Raw genomic sequence first — 21,025 nt, forward strand, 5'->3', positions numbered from 1 at the left:
TATGACCCAAGCCATAGCAGTGACAACACCAGATCCTTAACCCACTGAGCCACAAGGGAACACCTCCTCCATTATTCTTTTGAACCCATCTAGATTTTTAGATTTAAAATGTGTTTTTCAGTCCTAACATTGCTGTTTTGTTCTCTTTTATGATTTCTAATTCTCTGTTGAAGACTTCTCTTCCCATTTCATTAAATGTCTTTACCTCATGGAGTCCACTTATAATAGGTGACATTATTTGTCTGATGATTCTAATTTATGGATCTTGTCAGGATTGACATCTATTGATTATCTTTTCCATTGAGAATTCATTACATATGGTTCTTTGTATGTTGAGTGATTTTGGATTCATTATGGATGTTGTGAATGTTATGTAGATTCTGGGTCCTGTTATTCTCTGGGGAATGTTGATTTATTTCTCTCTCTCTCTATTTCCTTTTTTTTTTTTTTTTTTTAGTAGACAAGTAGCAAATTTTGTCTTGCTTTCTGAGGGCAGTGGTTCTAATCTTAGCTCCATTTTCAAAACCTTTGGATCTGAATACACACATGCCACTCAGGGATTAGTTTGAGACTTTGCACTGTTTTAAAATTTAATTCAGTTCTTAAAGCCTTTGTTAAGCTGCCTTTGGGTCTTTCCCACATATGAGCAGCTCAGATTGAGCCTGAGTCTTGTGTGGGTTCATACACAGAATTAGAGTATCTCCATCTTCAGTTCCTTCTTCCTTGGGATTCCCCCCACACTCTTTGGCTTGAAGGGGCACTTTCCCCAGTTGTTCTTGCTGTTGAACAGAGACTTTGCCTTAAGATTTGACTGCACGTGCATGTGCTGGTGCCTTTCTCTCAAGGTTTGCCATCCTTGCCATCTCTCTGGCTGTTGCTTTAGTAAAGTTCCAGAATTTTCTTTTTTGGGTTGTTGCAGTAGCCCTTTAATTGATCACTCTGCTCTTGTCCCCCCCCCTCAATAATCTGTCCTTATTACTGCTAGAATTTGCTTTATAGAACACAGATTTGATCCTGTCTCCCCCTTGCCTAAGAGCTAAGTACTTAAGGTGGTGAGTGATGCCAAGGCTTCGGATGAGGGGTCTGATGTCATTCAGATTTTTCTCCTCCAGATACTATGTCATCTTTCTCTTTCTTTCTCTTAGGTTTTCAGAAATTTGGTTCTGATATGTGTGGAAGTGGAATTCTTCGAATTTACTTTGTTTATTTTTTTGCTCAGCTTCTTGCTCTGTAGGTTTACATCTTTTTCAAAATTTGCAAAAATTTCTGTTATCATTTCTTCAGGATTTTTTCAGCTCCACACTTTTTCCTCTCCTCTGTGATTGCAGTGAGACAAATGTTCAATCTTTTGTTGTTGACTTTTAGCATCACTAAAGCTCTGTTCCTTTCCTTCAGTCTGTTTGCTTTCTGTTCAGATTGGATGATTTTTACTTATATATCTCTGTGTTCACTGATATTCTCTCCTCTGTCTTCTCTGTTCTGCTCTTGGGCCCATCTTTTGAGTTTGTATTAAAAGTTTCGTTTATTATATTTTTCCACTTCATTCTTCGCTATGTCTTCTGTTTCTTTAAACTTTTATTTTTATGTTTGTTCCAGAAGTGAATGCAGCAGCTTGTTGGGCCATTTCTCTGAGAGCTGCTTTTAAGATTCTTGACAGGTGATTCCAGGACCTTTGTCATATCAGTGATAGCATCTGCTGATTATCTCTTTTCAAATGAGTTGAGGTTTTAGATGGCAAGTCATTTTGGATTGTATTCTGGATATTTTGAGTATTGTGTATAAGAGTCTGATTCTTATTTAAAGATTCTGTTCTAGGAGGCAGTCCACTCATTTTGGCATATATGACCTAGCTCACTTTTTAGAAATAACAGCTTCATTGAGTTATGATTTACAGACCATGATATTCATACATACCACAGTACCATTTTGAAGTGTATGATTCAGTGGTCTATAGTATATTCAGAGAGTGGTGCAACCATCCCCACTCTCTGGTTTTAGAACTTTTTCGTCACCCCATAAAGAACCCCCACCCCCACCCATTTGCAGTCACTCTCCATTTTTCCTGGTCACCAAATTCCACTAATCTAGGCAGCCACTAACCTGGCTTTTTTTTTTTTTTTTCTTTACAAACTTGCTTATTACGGACATTTCAATGGAATCGTACAGTGTATGGTGTTTTGTCACTGGCTCCTTTCATTTAGCGTGCTGTCGGATTTCGTTGTATGGTATTCCTTCATCAGCTGATGGACATTTGGGTTATTTCCACCTTTTGGCTACTGTGAGTAATGGTGCTATGAATTTCTGTGTACAAGTTTTGGCGTGGATGTATTTTTTAACTTCTCTTGAGTATATGCGAGGGGTGTGCTGGCTCAGTTTTTTGCTGAGATTTGCATGCCCGTTTAGGTACAATTTCGTCAGCCTTGGCTGTCCTATTTTGCTCTGCCTTGCTTGTCTGTTCCCTGAGACCATTCTGAAACCCAGATGATATTCTGTACCATAATTCAGTCGTAGAAGTTTTTGCTGTGCTCATTCTGTTCACTTTTACATATGGCACCTGAGGTCAGGCCCAGGACTTCATACACGGGTTTAAAGAATCCCCCTTTTCACCCTTTTACTTTCCTCATCTTTGTGATTTCTTTCCATTCTCTAGTTAGGAGGATGAGGGGTGCTGACTCTACTGTTCTCTCCTTAGTGCAGGGCGGAGATGGTCAACCCACGGTCTCTGCCGCTGCTGCACCCCCGTGGCAAGGATCAAGGGTGCTGTGTCTTTGCTGATATTTGCTTAGTGCAGGGTAGGGATAGTTGAGGGAGGGAGAGATATTTATTATTTTTTATAGGTAAAACTGAAGCATTTAAAAAATAAAAGCACTGTATAACTTAGGAACTTTCCAGTTGATTCTGTCTTATAAAAAATAGAAAATTTAGAAGCATTTTCCGTATTTTGATGTATGAAGTTTAATGTCAGACCTCATTTGTACTTTTATGACAATATAATTATGCTAATAATGAATTTTTTCCAGAAAATAGAATTCATTATTCTATTTTATGTAAAAGCGGTATTGATAGCATTAAAACTAGCGTTTCACAAGCTAAATTATGAGATTAGAGGAGAAGTGGTATTATGTGGTGGATAAAGCTTTTACATATATTGTTTATTGCTGATGAAATTCCTGTGTGGTAGATGTGGTTATTCTCACTTCACAGTGGGAATAAAGAGTAAAAGACCTGAAGCAATTATTTATGCAAAATCTGGTAGCTGCTGAGTGACAGATGAGTTGCCAAAACATGTCTGTCTGGCTCTTTTTCCGTAGCAAGCCATCTTCTACTCTGTAATAAGAAATTTCTTGGAGTTCCCGCTGTGGCATGGGGGGTTAAGGATCCACATTGATACAGCTGTAGTGTAGGTTGCAGCTGTGGCTCGGATTAGTCTCTGGCCTGGGAGCTTCCATGTGCTGTGGGTGTAGCTAAAAAAGAAAAAAAAAAAGAGAAATTTCCCTTTAGCTCTAAATTTATAATCTTCTGGGTTCCCAGATGACATAGGGGTATTTAAGATCATGAACTTTCATACTATGCTGATATGGCTTTGAAGTCTGTGTGCCAGTGTGCTATGAACGTTACATGGATTTGCTTTGCTGCTTCCCTGAACAGTTGACAAGTTTTATCTCATTAGATTTCTAAAACAATCTTATGAAATAAATACTATTGTTATACCTATTTTACACACAAGAAAACTGAGGCTTAGGGAGTTTGAATAACATACTCATTAAGTGACCAAGCTGAAATTCTTGTAGCTCTTCTGAAGTTTTGCCTCTTTCTTCCAATTTCTCGGTTATATATTTTTCACTCTTCAGTGAAAAGAGATTATTATTCTATAGAGTCCTTACTGTCTTTTATGGAATTAATACATATGGGCGCGTTTTGCAGCACACAAAATTACCAAAAGAAAAGTCGCAGCTTATTAAATAGTTCTCTGTTGTAGGATTTTTTTGTTTGTTTGTTTTTTTAGGGCCACACCTGGACATGTGGAGGTTCCCAGGCTAGGGGTCAAATTGGAGCTGTAGCTGCTGGCCTACACTACAGCCATATCAACATGGGATCTCAGCTGTGTCTGTGGCCTACGCCACAGTTCGTGGCAATGCCAGTTCCTTAACCCACCGAGCGATGCCAGGAATCAAACCTGCAACCTCATGGATAACAGTCAGATTCGTTTCTGCTGAGCCACGACGGGAACGCCTAGGAATATTTTATTTATCTCCAAGCTTTTGATTATTTGAATGTATATTATAACTGGAACTTTCAATGTCAGGTTCCTGGATGGGCTGTGAGTGGTTGGCGAATCCTTATACTTATATACAAAATATTATTTATATAAATTTTTCTAGGCAGGAGGTAAACCTTTTACAAGATTCTCAAAAGTGATCTCAGATCTTAAAATGCTAAGAATCACTGTAGAAGAGAATCATTGTAGGAAAGAAACACAATTACTGGTCACTGTGTATGTACAGTTAAAAAATATTTTTTCAACACACTGAATGATTTCAAAAATAGTTTTTAAATTATTTTTTCCAGAAAGCTTAGAAAGATTATAAAATGAGGATAAACATTTTTCCTGTTATTAAAAGAAATATTAATATTCAAATAATATTAATATAGATATTCATACATTATGAATGTAGATATTCATACATTATATCAGTAGTGTATATCAATATTGTAGCTATATGTATCTACCTATAGATATAATGACTATCTATCTATACCTGACATAGTTCTATACATATCTGTCTATATGATCGAGAGTGCTCTGTCATCCCCTGTATATGACATGTATCATTACTTGACATGCTCTATACTTACTTGCTATTTGTATATTGTCTTCCCTCTTTCTAGAACTAAGCTGTCCATTGTGGCTGTCACTATCCACATGTGGCTATTAAAATGAAAATTTGAAAGTTTGGTCCATTTTTTGCACTGGCCACATTTCAGGTGCTCTGTAGCAACATGTGCCTAGTGGCTACAATATTGGACAGTAAATATGGAGAACATTTCTATCTTCGCAGGAAGTTTTGTTGGACAGCATTGTTGTAGAATATAAGGTCCAGGAGGGCAGAAACATTTTTAACTTTGTTTTTCTCATTTTTCATTTTAACGGCTTTATTGAGATATACTTTACATAACACAAATCTCAACAGTTTAAAGTACATAGTTATTTATTTATTTATTTATTTTGTATTTCTGGGGCCGCACCCACAGTATATGGAGATTCCCAGGCTAGGGGTCTAATCAGAGCTGTAGCTCGGCCTACTCCAGGGCCACCGCAGCGCGGGATCCGGGCCATGTCTGCAACCTACACCACAGCTCACGGCAACGCCAGATCCTTAACCCACTGAGCGAGGTCAGGGATGAACCCGCAACCTCATGGTTCCTAGTCGGATTCGTTAACCACTGAGCCACTACAGGAACTCCTAAAGTACATAGTTTTTTAAAGATATACTTAGAGATTGTGCAACTTTACTACAGCTTCAGAACATTTTATCATTCCATCGAATAAACCTTGCGTTCAAAGAGCAGTCTCCGTTCTCTCCCTGCTCCCCAGCACTAAGTTACTGCTAATCTACTAATCTGCTTTCTAGAGACCTTTCACAATCCACCCTTTATCCTCCCTGCCAAGACTATTGCCTGGCATTTATTTTAAGATGGCCCTTGTGACCTTTGCCCCCTGGTGTGACTCCCATGATTATGTTTCGGTATATGGCAAAAGGGAGATGATTTGTGGTAGGCTGAATCTAGCCAAAGGAGCCATTTAAAAGTGGGGAGTTTTCTCAGATTGCTGGTAGAAGAGGAAGCCGAAGTTGGAGGCATGAGAAGGACTGGAAATACTGTTGCTGGAGGGGTTAAGATAGAGGGGGCCTGTGGCAGAGGCTCAGGGGGAACGTTTAGGAGTCTAGGAGCCGAGGGCAACCCCTGGCCAACAGCTGTCAGGATCTCAGGCCTGCAGCCTTAAGGAATTGAATTGTGTCAACAAGCTGAATGAGTTTAGAAGTGGATTCTTTCCAAAAGCCTTCAGATAAGAGCTATGTTCAGGGAGTCTACCTACAGAACTAAGAAAAAATGATTTTTTAATGGATGTTGTTTGAAGTTTCTAAGTTTGTGGTAACTTGTCGACACAGCAATAAAAAAATTCAGGAACATATAGCAGCAAATCATTGAAAAAAGGTATTCTGGTTGAGTTTTAGTTAATCAGAAAATTAAATTCATCATTACTTTAAGCATGGTGGTTAACTGGGTTTTATTATTTTTAACAATCATAGTGCAGGATAATTTGTATGTTTAGTTTCTCATGCTTTCTATACCTCCCTTCCTTTGATCTGTCAGGAACAATAGGAATTAACATTCTAAGTGGCTGGTATAGGTTTACTAATTGTATTTGGATCCTGAGAGGAAGATGCTCTGTAATTTTAGATGTCTGTTCTATTTGGCCCTGTTTGACCAACAGTATACTATTTATACCATATTCTAAAATACTACTTGGACCAAAGATACCTATAATCTTGTATGTTGCTGAACTATATGCTGCCCAAAAATGAATAAGAAAATTTTGTTATATATAGCTTAAGGTTCGGAACTGATGAGTAGATGGCACGTCAGTTTAGCCAAGGGGAAAGAGAGTGTCATTATTAGATAGTAGATGAATTTGAAAAGAATGATTACCATGTGGAAGAGACTGTGTATAATTTTCTCCCAGACCAAGTTAGGCAGCTCCTGGTCCATATTTCCAGGCAGAGGCCTTACTGCAGGGAAGAAGGTAGGCCGATTGCATTCCCCTGGAATTGGCTGAGTCTTGCATGCCCAGATTTTTCTCCTTAATTTACCAATCAGAAGCCACCTCTTCTCCACTGGGGAAGAAGGGGGAGGGAGATGTGGGAAGAGAGGTCGGGAGGGTCATTCTCATTAAAAATCCCTCTGCATAGAAGCTTGGGGACTGGACAATATAGTCACTCTTACAGTCAGTACAAAAAAAAAAAAAAAAAAGTGCAGCTGAATCAGATCTCTTCAAAATGAAATGTCTTGCCTGATAATTTAATTTTTTTCCTCCTATCTCCACAGCTTCTTTGCTTGGTGTGGCAGTCAGCTTGACCGTAGCCATGTTTAACATGGCCAGAAATCTTGATGTAAAGGCTTAATTGTTCCACAGATGCTCAGATATTTACATGTAAGGCTTCTGAGTACCCAGAGTAACTGTTGTTGAGTTCAGTATAACTTATCCACAGATACATATTGCCAGATAATAGCTAAAGGATTAAAATGCTAAAACTTTTTGGTATTGGTTTAGTAACATCCTGAAGGCACTCTCTTACCTGGCAACTATTTGAAACCAGGTTGAAGATGAAATTGGGAGAGATTTGCAATCAGGATATAATACTCTGAAGGGTCAAAAAGAAAGTTCTCTTTATTTGCTGGAGGAGAAGTGGTGATGGTCTTACCAATGGCATTTTACCAGAAGTCGGTTAATTTCCACCCTAAATCATGAGAGTTGAGGTATAAATAGCTCCTTCCTTTGATATTAGACTTGACAGCTAACCAAGTACATACTCTTTGCTATCACTGAGGCCAGTTTGTACACATCCTAGTTAGTGTGTGCTGATGGCCAGTCCAAATAGCATATAGCCAGCTTGGTTAGTGTACTTACATGCGGGAAAATATTAACTAATAAAGTCAGTATCCCTGTGGCCAGGATGTCATTTGTACAAATCAGTGATTTCCAAAGTGGAATGATACCCAAGATGGTTTACGGGAATGTGAGACGAAAACGTTAGGACTTCTATTATTGCACTTAGTTTTAATTTTGATTTTTAAAATTATATTTTATAGTGTACAACATTTTAAATAGTTCATGTTTATTTACATGTAAAGGTATATATATTAGAGTTATGTAATAGAAATTTTTATTGATAAAGGAGCATAGTTAATTAAGATTTGGCGAAATTTGCTCTAGCGGATGAGATCGTCTAAACTTTTATTAAGGATCACGTGGGCAGAGAATGTGGACTTGGAACTGGGGGATGCAGAGTGCATTATAAAAAAACAAGAAGAAATGCAAGTTCAACACAGTGTAATACAATAACATCAATACGCAGAGAGGAAAAAAAATACCAGTAAATATAATCTAGAGGTTCTCTTCATTTGTTTTGCTTAAAAAGAAATCAGTAAACTATTACACAATATTTTAATTAAAAACACTATTTAAAAAATGACGTGCATGTGAGGTTGGCTTCCAAAGTTGACCCTGCATAGGCTATTCCTGAGTAAATCTGACTGTACTTTGTGGAGTGGTTATGCCAGCACTAAAACCATATAGTTGACGTATAGTGTTGTGTTAGTTTCAGGTGTATAGCAAAGTGAATCAGTTATGCATATACCCATTCTTTTTCAGATTCTTCTCCCATATAGGATATTACATAGTACTGAGTAGATTTCCTTGTGCTATGTCATAGGTCCTTATTACTTATCCATTTTATGTGTCGTAGTGTGTATACGTTAATTCCAACCTTCTAATTTATCCCTCCCCCCAGTGTTTCCCCTTGGTAACCATAAGTCTGTAAAACCGTGTACTCTGATAAGCAGTATTTATTATTTTTGAGACTTTGTAATATTAAAACTATTGTATTTTCTTATTTTTGTCATGTCTTAATCAAATTTTGGATTCCTGGCCAGGATAGAGAATAACACTTTAATCAATTGAATTTTAGTTCTGTTTAATGTTTGTGCTGATTTTTCTGCATTTAGTAGCGGCCACTCCTATGTTATAAACAGCTCAGCGTGTTTATTTGACTCAGGACTCAAGATCGGGCAGTTTAAAAGAGATGAGACATTGGTCAGGCCTGTGGTCATGTGCAGGCATCTAGTTAGGGATTGGACAGCTTTTTCTGTAAAGGGCCAGATAGTAGATATTTTAGGCATTGTAGGCCAGATGGTTTCTGTTGCCAGTTCTCAACTCTGTTCTTGTAGAAGCAACATTAGAACTAGAAGTCATGTAAGAAGCCTATTTTACCTTTTAGGTAGCACATAGCTACCTACTTTTTGAAAATCTCTACCTAACTGGAATGTAAGATGTTAGGAGTAAGAAGTGAAGAAATGGCTGGAAACTAGAGGTTTGTTCAGAGTGTGATCTTGGAATTCCAGATTTTAGAAGAGGTAAGAGAAGGTTGTGAAGATGTCCAAAGTGTGTCATGGGAGTGCTTTGCTCACGTGGCACGGAGATGAAGGACCTTCAAGCTGAAGAAGAGATCAGGAAACTACAGAGGGAGAAATGATGCTCTTTCCGTATTGCTCAGTGGTAGGAGTACGGCCCCTTCCCCCCTTCCCCCATCTCTTGCTGGCTTGCTGGTGAGAAAGGATTTTTGCATCCCTTTTATCTTTTTTATCTTGGTTGGTGTCCACCCCCCTCCACACCCCTAACTGTGTTTCCATAAGAGTGGAAATAGCAAAGAGGAAATCTCTTTGCTGAAACTAGTAGAAGCAAGTGTAGGCTCTTGGTTGGGGCTTTTTCTAGGTTTGGGGGATGAAGGTAGAGAAGAACTCCGGGGCTGTGGTGAGTAGAATTTTCTCTTGAGTCTGTGTAATGGTGCCTCTGAAGGTGAAGAGGATGGGGCAGAGTGAGGGTACTCTCGTTGTGTGGCTTAGATGGGGAAACATAACTGGTCCTTCACGTCACCTCTTAGTGGAGGTAAGAGTTAAACTGGTAGCTCCCAGAGTATATGTTTTTTGGAGGAGGGGAGAGATATTTTATTTATTTATTTCATTTTTTAAAGTTAAATTGAAGTATAGTCGATTTAGTGTTGTGATAATTTCTGTTGTACAGCAAAGTGATTTAATTATACCTGTACATGCATCCATTCTTTTTTTTTTTTTTGGTCTTTTTAGGGCTGCACTCATGGCATATGGAGATTCCCAGGCTAAGGGTTGAATTGTAGCTACAACTGCTGGCCCACACCACAGCTATAGCAGCAGCGTGGAATCTGAGCCATGCCTGAGACCTACACCACAGCTCATGGCAATGCTGAGTCCTTAACCCACTGAGCGAGGCCAGGGATCGAACCCGTGTTCTCATGGATACTAGTCGGGTTCATTAACTGCTGAGCCATGATGGAAACTTCACATCCATTCTTTCTTCAGATTCTTTTCTCATATAGACCATCACAGACTATTGGGTAGAGTTCTCTGTGATATACAGCAGGTCCTTCTGGCCAGTCATTTCATATACCACAGTGTGCATATGGGGAGAGATATTTTAAACTAGGGGTTAGGAGTTGGGAAACTTGAATAGGACTAGGTCAATTGAAGGAGGTGGGGTTGTAGAGAAATAGAGAGGGTTTTTTTTTGTGTGTCTTTTTTTGCCATTTCTTGGGCTGCTCCCGCGGCACATGGAGGTTCCCAGGCTAGGGGTCGAATCGGAGCTGTAGCCACCAGCCTACGCCAGAGCCACAGCAACGCGGGATCCGAGCTGCGTCTGTGACCTACACCACAGCTCATGACAATGCCAGATCCCTAACCCACTGAGCAAGGCCAGGGATCGAACCTACAACCTGATGGCTCCTAGTCGGATTTGTTAACCACTGCGCCACAATGGGAACTCCAAGAAATAGAGAGGTTTCGAGGAAAGAAGTCCCCAGTATCTGAGGAGGGAAGAGGCAATTTCTTTGTGTGCTGTTTGGGAGGAGTATTCCTAATTAGGAGGATGAATTGTATTATAGATGAGAGTTGCAAAGCTGCCTGTTCTTAGATTTCCAGTTTTCTTTTCTTTTTTCTTTTTCTCTTTCCTTCTTTTTTTTTTTTTTTTTTTTTTGCTTTTTAGGGCCATACCTGTAGCATGTGGAGGTTCCCAGGTCTAATCAGAGCTGTACCTTCCTGCCTACACCACAGCTATAGCACCACAGGATCCGAGCCATGTCTGCAACCTATACCACAGCTCACAGCAATGCCGGATCCTTAACCCACTGAGCAAGGCCAGGGATCGTACTCGCAACCTCATGGTTACTAGCTGGATTCATTTCCGCTGTGCCCCAACGGGAACTACTCCAGCTTTATTTTCTTATTAAAAGAGCTGTATATTTCTTGACTGTGTATTAAGGTACTTTTTGAGTATGTTACAGTTTTCCTCTTCCATTAAAGAAGAAATTGAAATAAAAGCGGCTGTGTAGGGTCATGGAACAAATTAAAGTTTTCTTTCCTCCCTCCCTGCCCCCTTCCTTCCTTCTTTCTTTAAATTTTATTGCAGTTATAGTTGACTTACAATGTTGTATTAATTTCAGGTTACAGCAAAGTGGAAATTTCCTTAAAATTAAGTACCTGGGGCTCTAAACTGTTATCTTACAGTCTTAATTTATGTCTGATGATTTGTATCATTAGGTTCAGCCCCAACTTTGGGTTTTTACAATTTAAGTTATAGCAGTATTTTGATTTTAACTATCAGAAACTATCAGAAATTAAGGAGAAGGATTTCTTAATGGACCCTACTGAGGTATCTAAGCCTCACTTAGATCCAGAAGAAACTTTTATACAGAATTTCATCTTTTTTTTTTTTTTATTCCCTTGCTTTTTGAGAGAATGGAAATAATATATGACTTTGCGGTTGTGATCATGGGACTTCTGAGTCTTTATTGATATTCTCTTTCTGAGACATCATTTTTCTGGTTTCCTATAGCTCTTCATCCATGGTTTCATTTAGTGTTTTTGAGTGTATTTAAGATAGTTGATTTAAATTCTTTGGCAAGTGCAATTTCAGTGTTTCTGCTAATTTCTTCTGTCAGTAGGCTGCGTGTTCTTGTTTCTTTGTATGCTTTGTAATTTTTTTGTTGGAGACTAGAATTTGATTGTTATAAATGTCAAATCATGTTCTTCCTCCTCTTCAGGGTTTGTTTTTGTTATATGTGGTTGCAGTCTTGTACTTGTTTAAGGACTTTTCTAAAATGGTTTTTTTTTTTTTTTTTTGTAATGACTCTATTCTGACTATTTTTTTTTTTTTTTTGTCTTTTTGCCTTTCTAGGGCCGCTTCCTGCGGCATTTGGAGGTTCCCAGGCTAGGGGTCCAATCGGAGCTGCAGCTACTGGCCTATGCCAGAACCACAGCAACGCGGGATCCAAGCCTTGTCTGCAACCCACACCACAGCTCACGGCAACACCAGATCCTTAACCCACTGAGCAAGTGCAGGGACCAAACCCGCAACCTCATGGTTCCTAGTTGGATTCGTTAACCACTGCGCCAGGACGGGAACTCCTCTGACTATTCTTTTTTGTGTGTGGTTTCTAAAGTCTCTAGTCCTTTAGCTTGTGTTTTGATGTAGATTTCCTTGAATGTCTGGAGTCAGGAAAAAATAAAGAACTCTCCCATTCTATGCAGATTGACTCTGTTGGAGTGCTACATCAGTGCTGAGTCAGGTTGTTAAAGACTCTGCTTTAGCTTTCACCCCTTTCTTGCTCTGAGTCAGAAAGTTAGCAAGAGCTGGAAGAGTGGAGTCTTCTCAGATCTCTCCTGAGCATGCAGTCTAAGAAAAGTCTCCCTGGGCATGCATGAGGCTCTCCAGATTCCCCTGTATAGGCCTGTACACTGGATTACTTTTCAGTGCCCTAATTCTTCAAAGAATATCTCTGCCAGGATTTTCCTTCCAGGTCTTGGTGTATCTATTTTTTCCTTCCACTATGATTTCTTACCTCAGGCAGCTGTAGTCCTTCATGTTTGCATTTCAGTGTTTTCAAGGAATGCATCTGTAGCTGCCTTTTTGCCCTGAAGGGTGTTCATGTTAGGCATGGGATAGTTATCACACTGTATCAGCAAATGACTTTGTGAATTAAATGCAGAGTATTTGGTAAATTTCAGTTGCTCAAGGAATTAGTGCAATTAAATTGATAGGTTTCCTTCTTGAGCCACTCTGAATAACTGTTAAATCTGTCTTGTCCATTCTTATAACCACTGTCATTTGGCTTACCCTCTGTAGTCTCATTGTCAGACATTCCCTGTTGTTCCACTGAATGATTTACAGTTCCCCAAGCATATGCTATTTTATGAGCTTCCAAATCTTCACACATCCTTTGCCAGAAATACTGTTACATATTATTCTTTTTATGTACTACACAATTTTAACTTTGATAATTTCTTTAGGATTTTTATATGAAGGGTATTTGTAATTTTCATTTCTTCTCCTTTTGGTGTTGCCAAGTTTTTTACTTTTTAATGAATTTTTCCACTTCATCTAAAATGTTAAATTCATTGATGCAAAGTTGTTCTTAATGTCTTTTTTTTTTTTATTTGTCTTTTTGTCTTTTGAGGGCCACACCCACGGCATATGGAGATTCCCAGGCTAGGGGTCGAATCAGAGCTGTAGCTGCCAGCATACACCACAACTACAGCAACTCGGGATCTGAGCCACGTCTGCAACCCACACCACAGCTCACAGCAACGACAGACCCTTAACCCACTGAGCGAGGCCAGGGATTGAACATGCAACCTCATGGTTACTAGTTGGGTTCGTTGACCACTGAGCCACAGCGGGAACTCCCAAAGTTGTTCTTAATAGCTTGTTCTTTCTGTAGTGTCAGTAGTGATGTCCCTCTTTTCTGTTTTTTTCTTTTCTTTATGATTAGTTTTGCTAGGGGTTTATTAATTTTATTAGTCTTCTGTCAATTATATGACCTTTCTATTTCAGAGATTTCTGTTTGTTATTATTCCTTTCCTTATATATTTCTTTGTGGCTTAATTTGCTGTTCATTTTCAAGCCTCTTGAGTTTAACATTGGGTAATTGATTTTTAACTTTCTGATACGTACATTTAGAGCTATAAATTTTCTCTAAACAGTGGTTGAGCTTCATATCTTAAATTTTGATATGGAGTGGCTTTAGTATTAACAATTAAAAAAGTATTTTCTAGTTGTCCTTGAGACTTTTTAGTCTGCTGCTTATTAATTGCCAAATATTTGAGGATTTGAAATTTATTTATTTTTGTATTGTCACTATATATGGAGTTGCCATGACTTAACATGGCTTTTTGAATGCATGGTTCCTATAGCCAGTTGTCATTGATTGGTTAAACGGATTTAATTCACTTCTGGTGTTACTTGTTGCTGTGGCTTAAGAATAATCATGGGCAGGAGTTCCTGCTGCAGCACAGCAGGTGAAGGATCTGGCGTTGTCAGTACAGTAGCTCAGGTTGCTGCTGTAGTGTGGGTTTGATCCCTGATCTGGGAACTTCCACGTGCTGTGGCTGTGGTCAAGAAAAAGGACAAGTACAGGCATACTCAGAGATACTGTGGGTTCAGTTCCAGTCTGCCATGATAAAGCCCATATTGCAATAAAGCAAGCCACATAAATTTTTTTTGTTTCCCCTAAAATAAAAGTTGCTTATAAAAGTCATATTTAACATTATACAGTCTGTTAAATGTACAATATCATCAAGTCTAAAAAAACCAATGCAGATAGCTTAATTAAAATTACTCAATTGCTAAAACACACCAACCATCATCTTAGCATTCAGAGATTCAGTCTTTTTGCTGATGGAGGATTTGAAATACTGTGAGAGTTACCAACATGTGATGCAGAGATACAAAGTGAGCAAATGCTATGAGAAAATGCTATGTGTGTAGGGTGACCACAGACCTTCAATTTGTAAAAAATGCATTATCTGTGAAGCACAATAAAATGAAGTACAAGAAAAGAAGGTATTCCTGTAGTCATTCAAAGAGGGTGATTATTTTCCTCATTGTTAGCCCTGGCTTCTAAAAGATTTTTGTAGGCTCAAAGTGTTAAATAAATCTAGAGGTTCAAGATTCTCAAGTACCTCTATCCACATGGCAGCCTCCTAGGTATCAAGGCACTATCTTTAGCGCTGAATTCTTGCCAGGGCTGTGAATTAAACTTTTTTTTTTTGTAATTCTGCTCCTGTCACAGTCTGTTCCTGGGCCTGTTTTTCACTTTGGTCTACCCTCTGGCCTCAGGTATAGAGACTCTCTTTAAATTTGATAGAGTCCCCTGGCATTTATACTGTATCTGAAATTGGTGGTTGGTGAATTGAGTCTCACAGGATGTTGGGGAAAGCCATTCATGTATGGGCGTCTCTGTGTAGGTACTCTGCTGAAGTTTTCTTCCTGTGGCATATTGGTGGCATCTAACAGCCATCAACTAATTCCTCAGCCCTTGTAACTACCCTTGCTGCTCTATTTGTCAAATATTAGAGATACTGCATGAGCCTCTTGCATCAGCCAGTGCACCACCTTCCTCTGGCATCCCGTCTCAGTTCAGCAAAGTGAAAGCCTCTGTCATGGTAGTGCTCCAGCATGCCAGCGGTTCTTACTACTCTGTCTGCCTCCCTCAGTGTGGCTCTTGTTGCTGTCTGGCCAGTGAGTGATCCAACTTCAGAATCCCATCTTGAAATTCTTTTCTTGGTATTAACTGTTAGTTTGATCCACCGCCTTGTAGCAAATCCTGAGACAAGAAATGAGCACATTTTGGGAGAGTCAGGGACACTGACAGAAGTGATGGAAGAGAAGGAGCCGATAAGAGAGGTGTGTTATCAAGTCAGCTACTCCATTGGGTGACTGGAGCTAAATCTCACAACGAAGTCCTGGGGGGTGGGGGCAGGAAGTGCACTTCATGATAATCCCAATAAAGAGCTAAGGAAGCTTGGGGTTTTTAGAAATCATTCATTAGTTAAGGGCTGCCCTGGGAGGAGGTTGATTCACAGGTGCTTTCATTTCAGCCCACCTCGTGCAGAAAGAGTGGGTGTTAGCATTTAGAAGGAGCCCTTCAACATAGTTGCAGGTGCTGGCCTGGGGGCATCAGGCTGGAGTGGGTGGAAATGGTACGAGGGAAATCTGAGAGGATATGGTGTAATGCCAACACTGTTGGCTACTACATAAGCTATGTCTGTTTTCAACGATGTAAGATAATCCCAGATTGCTTTCTGAGGTTCTGCAGGTTTATCCAGTGAGAATTCTTGTTCTCTATATCCTTGCCAGTATTTGATATTATCAATCTTCAGTTTTAGCGATTCTGTCAGGTGCATAGTGGTATTATGATTTTATTTTGCATGTCTTTGAGTATTATTATTATTGGTTGGTTTGAGTCCAATCAGGAAAGAGAATCTCACTGATTTTTAACAGGAAAAGTTTAATGTAGAGAATTATTGGCTGTGACAGGGATTGGAGTAGTGAGAAACTGGCTAGTAAGAAATGAAGAGAATTCTGCAGCACATAGAACTAGTAGGTAAAAGAAGCAGCCCCTACTACTGCTGTGGCTGAGATAGAGGACTTAAGTGAGATCCCCCCGTGTCCTGGCCTGAGATCCAGACCTTGTTGAGAGAGCAAGCTGTGGCTTACTGAATGGCAGAAAAGTCACCATAAAGCTGGACCTATGGAACTTGCTTGACATCTGCTCTTTGGAACTTGCCATGGTTACCTTATAGGATGCTGGGGAAAGCTGTTCTTGGAGTGGAGTCTCACTGGGGGTGCTCCACTGCAGAACTGCTTGAGGGGAAGTACTGGGGAAAGCCGTGGGTGGATGGGTGCTGGTGGCCATCAGACAGTGTAGAGCCTAGAGCTGGAGAAGCCAACAAGTTGCAGAAGCTTGTTGAGTGAGTACATTGGAACCAGGAAGCAAATCTCTTTTCTCCCGCAGTCTCTCTAGTGTACTTTGCTGACAAAGTGTGCCAGCTTAGCATCACGCCATTAGGCAAAAAAAATTTAAAGGGCCCAGATCCATTTTCACAGCATAGGCAAAAAACGTGAATTTTGAAGTGAGAGGTGATGGAATAACTGGCACAGCCTGCCCTTTAGTTATTCAGCTTCCTCTATACACATCCTTCTGAATCCACCTAAGGTCCCCAACAACCAGCGACACTATAGTTCTACCGACGAAGATACAGTTTTTCTGAGTGAAGAACTTCTCATTCTTTGTCAAAATGAGGAAATACATAGTTTTGAGTGTCATTGTATCCATCCTGGTTATTTTAGTTGCTCTTCATGTTCAGTCACAATCACCTAAATTATTCCATTATCTAAAGTCTAAATTATAAAGTTAACTTATGACAACTTGTAAATAAGATATGAATTGAAGGAGAGGATACATGTATATGTATGTGTATCAGATCTGTTATTTAGTGAATTTGCGAAAAGACCATAATTGATACGTATTTGCTGTTCCACTCCCCATTCCATGTTTCCCTGCCCTCACTTAGCGTACCTGGTGGAGTGATCTACACCCAGTGGGTAGGACCTTGAATCATCCTGCTGTAGTTTGGATAATTTTTATGGAGCTGTTTTCTAGATCTCTCATACTCTTTTGGCTGTGTTTAATGTGTTGTTAAACCCATCCATCGAATTCTTAATTTTGATTATTGTAGTTTTTGGTAGTAGAATTTCCATTACTTTTTCAAATATGCTGATACTTTTTTATAGTTTTCAGTTATCTGCTGAATTTTTAAATCTTGTTTGTCTTTTTGAATTTAATTAATCATATTTGTTTTATAGGGCACATCTGATAATCTCCATAACTGGAATATCTCTAGGTCTCTTCCCGAAGATATTCTGTTGGTTCTTACTTGGTTGTCTTTTTTTTTTTTTTAATTTTTTATTTATCTTTATTTTATTTATTTATTTATTTTTAAATTACTCAATGAATTTATTACGTTTATAGTTGTACAATGATCATCACAATCCAGTTTTACAGGATTTCCATCCCACACCCCTAGTGCATCCCTCCACCTCCCAAACTCTCACTTGGAAACCATAAGTTTTTCAAAGTCTATGAGTCAGTATCTGTTCTGTAAAGAAGTTCATTCTGTCCTTTTTTCAGATTCTGCATGTCAGTGATAGCATTTGATGTTGGTACCTCATTGTCTGACTAGCGTCACTTAGCATGATAATTTCTAGGTCCACCCATTGTTGTTAACAATGCCAGTATTTTGTTCTTTTTAATGGCTGAGTAATATTCCATTGTGTATATGTATCACATCTTCTGGATCCACTCCTCTGTTGATGGACATTTAGGTTGTTTCCATGTCTTGGCTATTGTAAATAGTGCTGCAATGAACATTGGAGTACATGTGTCTTTTCAAGTCCTGGTTTTCTCTGGCTGGATGCCCAGAAGTAGGATTGCTGGATCAAATGGTAGTTCTCTTTTCAGTTTTCTGAGGACTCTCCATACTGTTTTCCACAGTGGTTGCACTAACAGTGTAATAGGGTTCCTTTTTCTCCACATCCTCTCCAGCACTTATTGTTTGTAGACGTTTTGATGATGGCCCTTCTGGCTGGTGTAAGGTAGTACTTCAGAGTGGTTTTGATTTGCATTTCTCTAATAATGAGTGATGTTAAACATCTTTTCATGTGTTTTTTGGCCATCCGTATGTCATCTTTGAAAAATTGTCTGTTTAGATCTTCTGCCCATTTTTTGATGAGGTTGTTTGTTGTTTTGGTATTGAGGTGCAGAAGGTGTTTATAAATTTTGGAGATTAATCCCTTGTCAGTTGATTCATTTGCAAAGATTTTCTCCCATTCTGTGGGCTGTCTTTTTGTGTTGTTTAGGGTTTCCTTTGCTGTGCAAAAACTTTTAAGTTTGATTAGGTCCCGTTTGTTTATTTTTGTTTTCACTGTCAATAAGAGGTGGATCTGAGAAGATGTTGCTGTCGTTTATGTCAGAGAGTGTTTGGCCTATGTTTTCCTCTAAGAGTTTGATAGTGTCTGGTCTTATATCTAGGTCTTTAATCCATTTAGAGTTTATTTTTGTGTATGGTGTTAGGGAGTGTTCTAATTTCATTCTTTTACATGTGGCTGTCCAGTTTTCCCAGCACCACTTATTGAACAGGCTGTTTTTTCTCCATTGTATATTCTTGCCCCCTTTGTCATAGATTGGTTGGCTGCAGGTGTGTGGGTTTAATTCTGGGCTTTTCTATCCTGTTCCACTGATCTGTATTTCTGTCTTTGTGGCAGTACCATACGGTTTTGATGATTGTTGCTTTGTAGTCTAGTCTGAAGTGGGGAACCTGATTCCTCCAGCTCCATTTTTCTTTTTCAGGATGTCTTTGGCTATTCTGGGTCTTTTGTGCTTCCAAACAAACTTTAAAATATTTTGTTCAAGTTCTTTGAAAAATGTCCTTGGTAATTTGATAGGGATTACATTGAATCTGTAGATCTTCCTTGGTTGTCTTTTATCTTCATATGTCTGGCTATCTTTGATCGTAGTAGACATTTTATTTGAAAAATTATTGGTAGGAATAAATTGAAGCCTAGGATAATGTTATCTTTCTTTCTTTCTTTTTTTTAGGGCCGCACCTGCGGCATGAGGAAGTTCCCAGGCTAGGGGTCTAATCAGAGCTTTACCTGCTGGCCTATACCACAGCCCAGCAATGCAGGATCTGAGCCACGTCTGTGACCTATACCACAGCTTGCAGCAACACTGGTTCCTTAACCCACTGAGCAAGGCCAGGGATCAAACCTGTATCTTCACGGATCCTAGTCAGGTTCGTTAACTGCTGAGCCTAGAAGAGAACTCCAGTGTTACCTTTCTTTAGAGAGTATTTTTGTATCTTCTGTTAGGAGCCTTGGTGTCCTAGCTGTTCTGATAATCACCTTAAAGCCAATGGAAGGTCTTGAGGTTTTCTGCCACCAGATGACTTGTAGCTGGTTTGCCGTTACTGTAAGGGCTGGTTTCTGGTATACCCTCACCCTCATAGCAATCATTGTGTCCCAGTTCAAAGTGCCATGTTGTTATTTGAGGGCATCACCTCTAACTTTGTCCCTCTCCCTCCTTGAGCACTCTCACCCTTTGGCAATCTCTCGTTAAGTAGATAAATTCCTCCAGAGCAGAAGTAGCTCTGGATGTCTAGCTCTTCTTAAAGAATTTGCAACTTCTGGATCTTGCCATGGTAGCTCTTAGTGTTTTGTTACTTATAAGATGCTTTTAAGATTTAAAAATTGTTCCTTAGCCTTTTAAGTTATCTTCAGGGGAGGTTTGTCTGAATTAGTTCATCTGGTATTATTGGAAGTAAAAAATCAGGACAAGTTACTTAACCTCATTTAAACTGTGCTTTAGTTTTCTCATCTGGAATATGAGATTAATAATTTACTTCCTATCTCTAAGGGTTTTGGGTTTTTTAAGTGAGATAACATATTGTGTGCTTACAATAGCGCCTGATGCATAGAAAATACTCAGTTTATTACTATGTTAATTTGAGAACATTGGAATTTTTTCTTTTGTGCCTTAAGAACTTTGCCAAGCATCAATTAGCCCTCCTCCCTCTTTTACACAAAGTAATTTCCCGGGATTATTAAAGATTTACAAATAACATTTGTATAACTGACCTTTCTGTCAACCCTGATTTAGATAAGTGAAATTTTTTCCCGTAATGTTTTTAGGACTCTATAATATAAGGAAAATTTAATTTTGCCTAAAACTAGATAATAATGCTAACATCCATGTGTACATGTGTGTATATATGTATATGTATGTTTGTGTATGTATATGTGACTATTTGAAGACTGATAAGCCCTGGTGTGTGTGTGTGTGTGTGTGTGTGTGTGTGTGTGTATTCCTGTATAAATATATACAGGCTAACTAGGACGGTATCCTCATTATTCAAAATATTGTTTTCTGTTGTTAAAATAATTGGGTTGGAGCTAAGGGGAGCAAATTAAGTAGAATCAGGTTATTTAAGTATTTTAAAATTCTGAAAATACGAAGCTTTTCTGATTTTCTTTTTTATGTATAAAATAGAGAATAGTTGCAAAGCCCTTAATTTACCTATTTTTAAAATTGATTGAGTTATTAGATTAGGTATAAAGGTAACAGGAGAAAATGAAAATAAAAACGGATAGCTGAACTCAGTCTGGTAACAGCTCCTTTAGCAATCCTGCTGCATGAAAAGCAAATAGAGCTAACAGTGAAACCCCCAAAGTAGTAAGTACATGTAATATTTCTCTATCCCATAGACCTGCATCTTTCAAATGCATTTGCTCTTTTTTTGCCTCCACCTAATTTTTTGA

At 38.9% G+C, this 21,025-nt stretch overlaps 1 protein-coding gene across 3 annotated transcripts in view; it reads left to right on the top strand.

Moving 5' to 3' along the window:
- Positions 1-21,025, top strand: part of ATRNL1 (attractin like 1) — a 776,870-nt gene that overhangs the window by 10,985 nt on the left and 744,860 nt on the right. The window lies entirely within an intron of this gene.

This window comes from Sus scrofa, chromosome 14 (genome assembly GCF_000003025.6).
Source record: "Sus scrofa isolate TJ Tabasco breed Duroc chromosome 14, Sscrofa11.1, whole genome shotgun sequence".
Lineage (NCBI taxonomy): Eukaryota > Metazoa > Chordata > Mammalia > Artiodactyla > Suidae > Sus > Sus scrofa.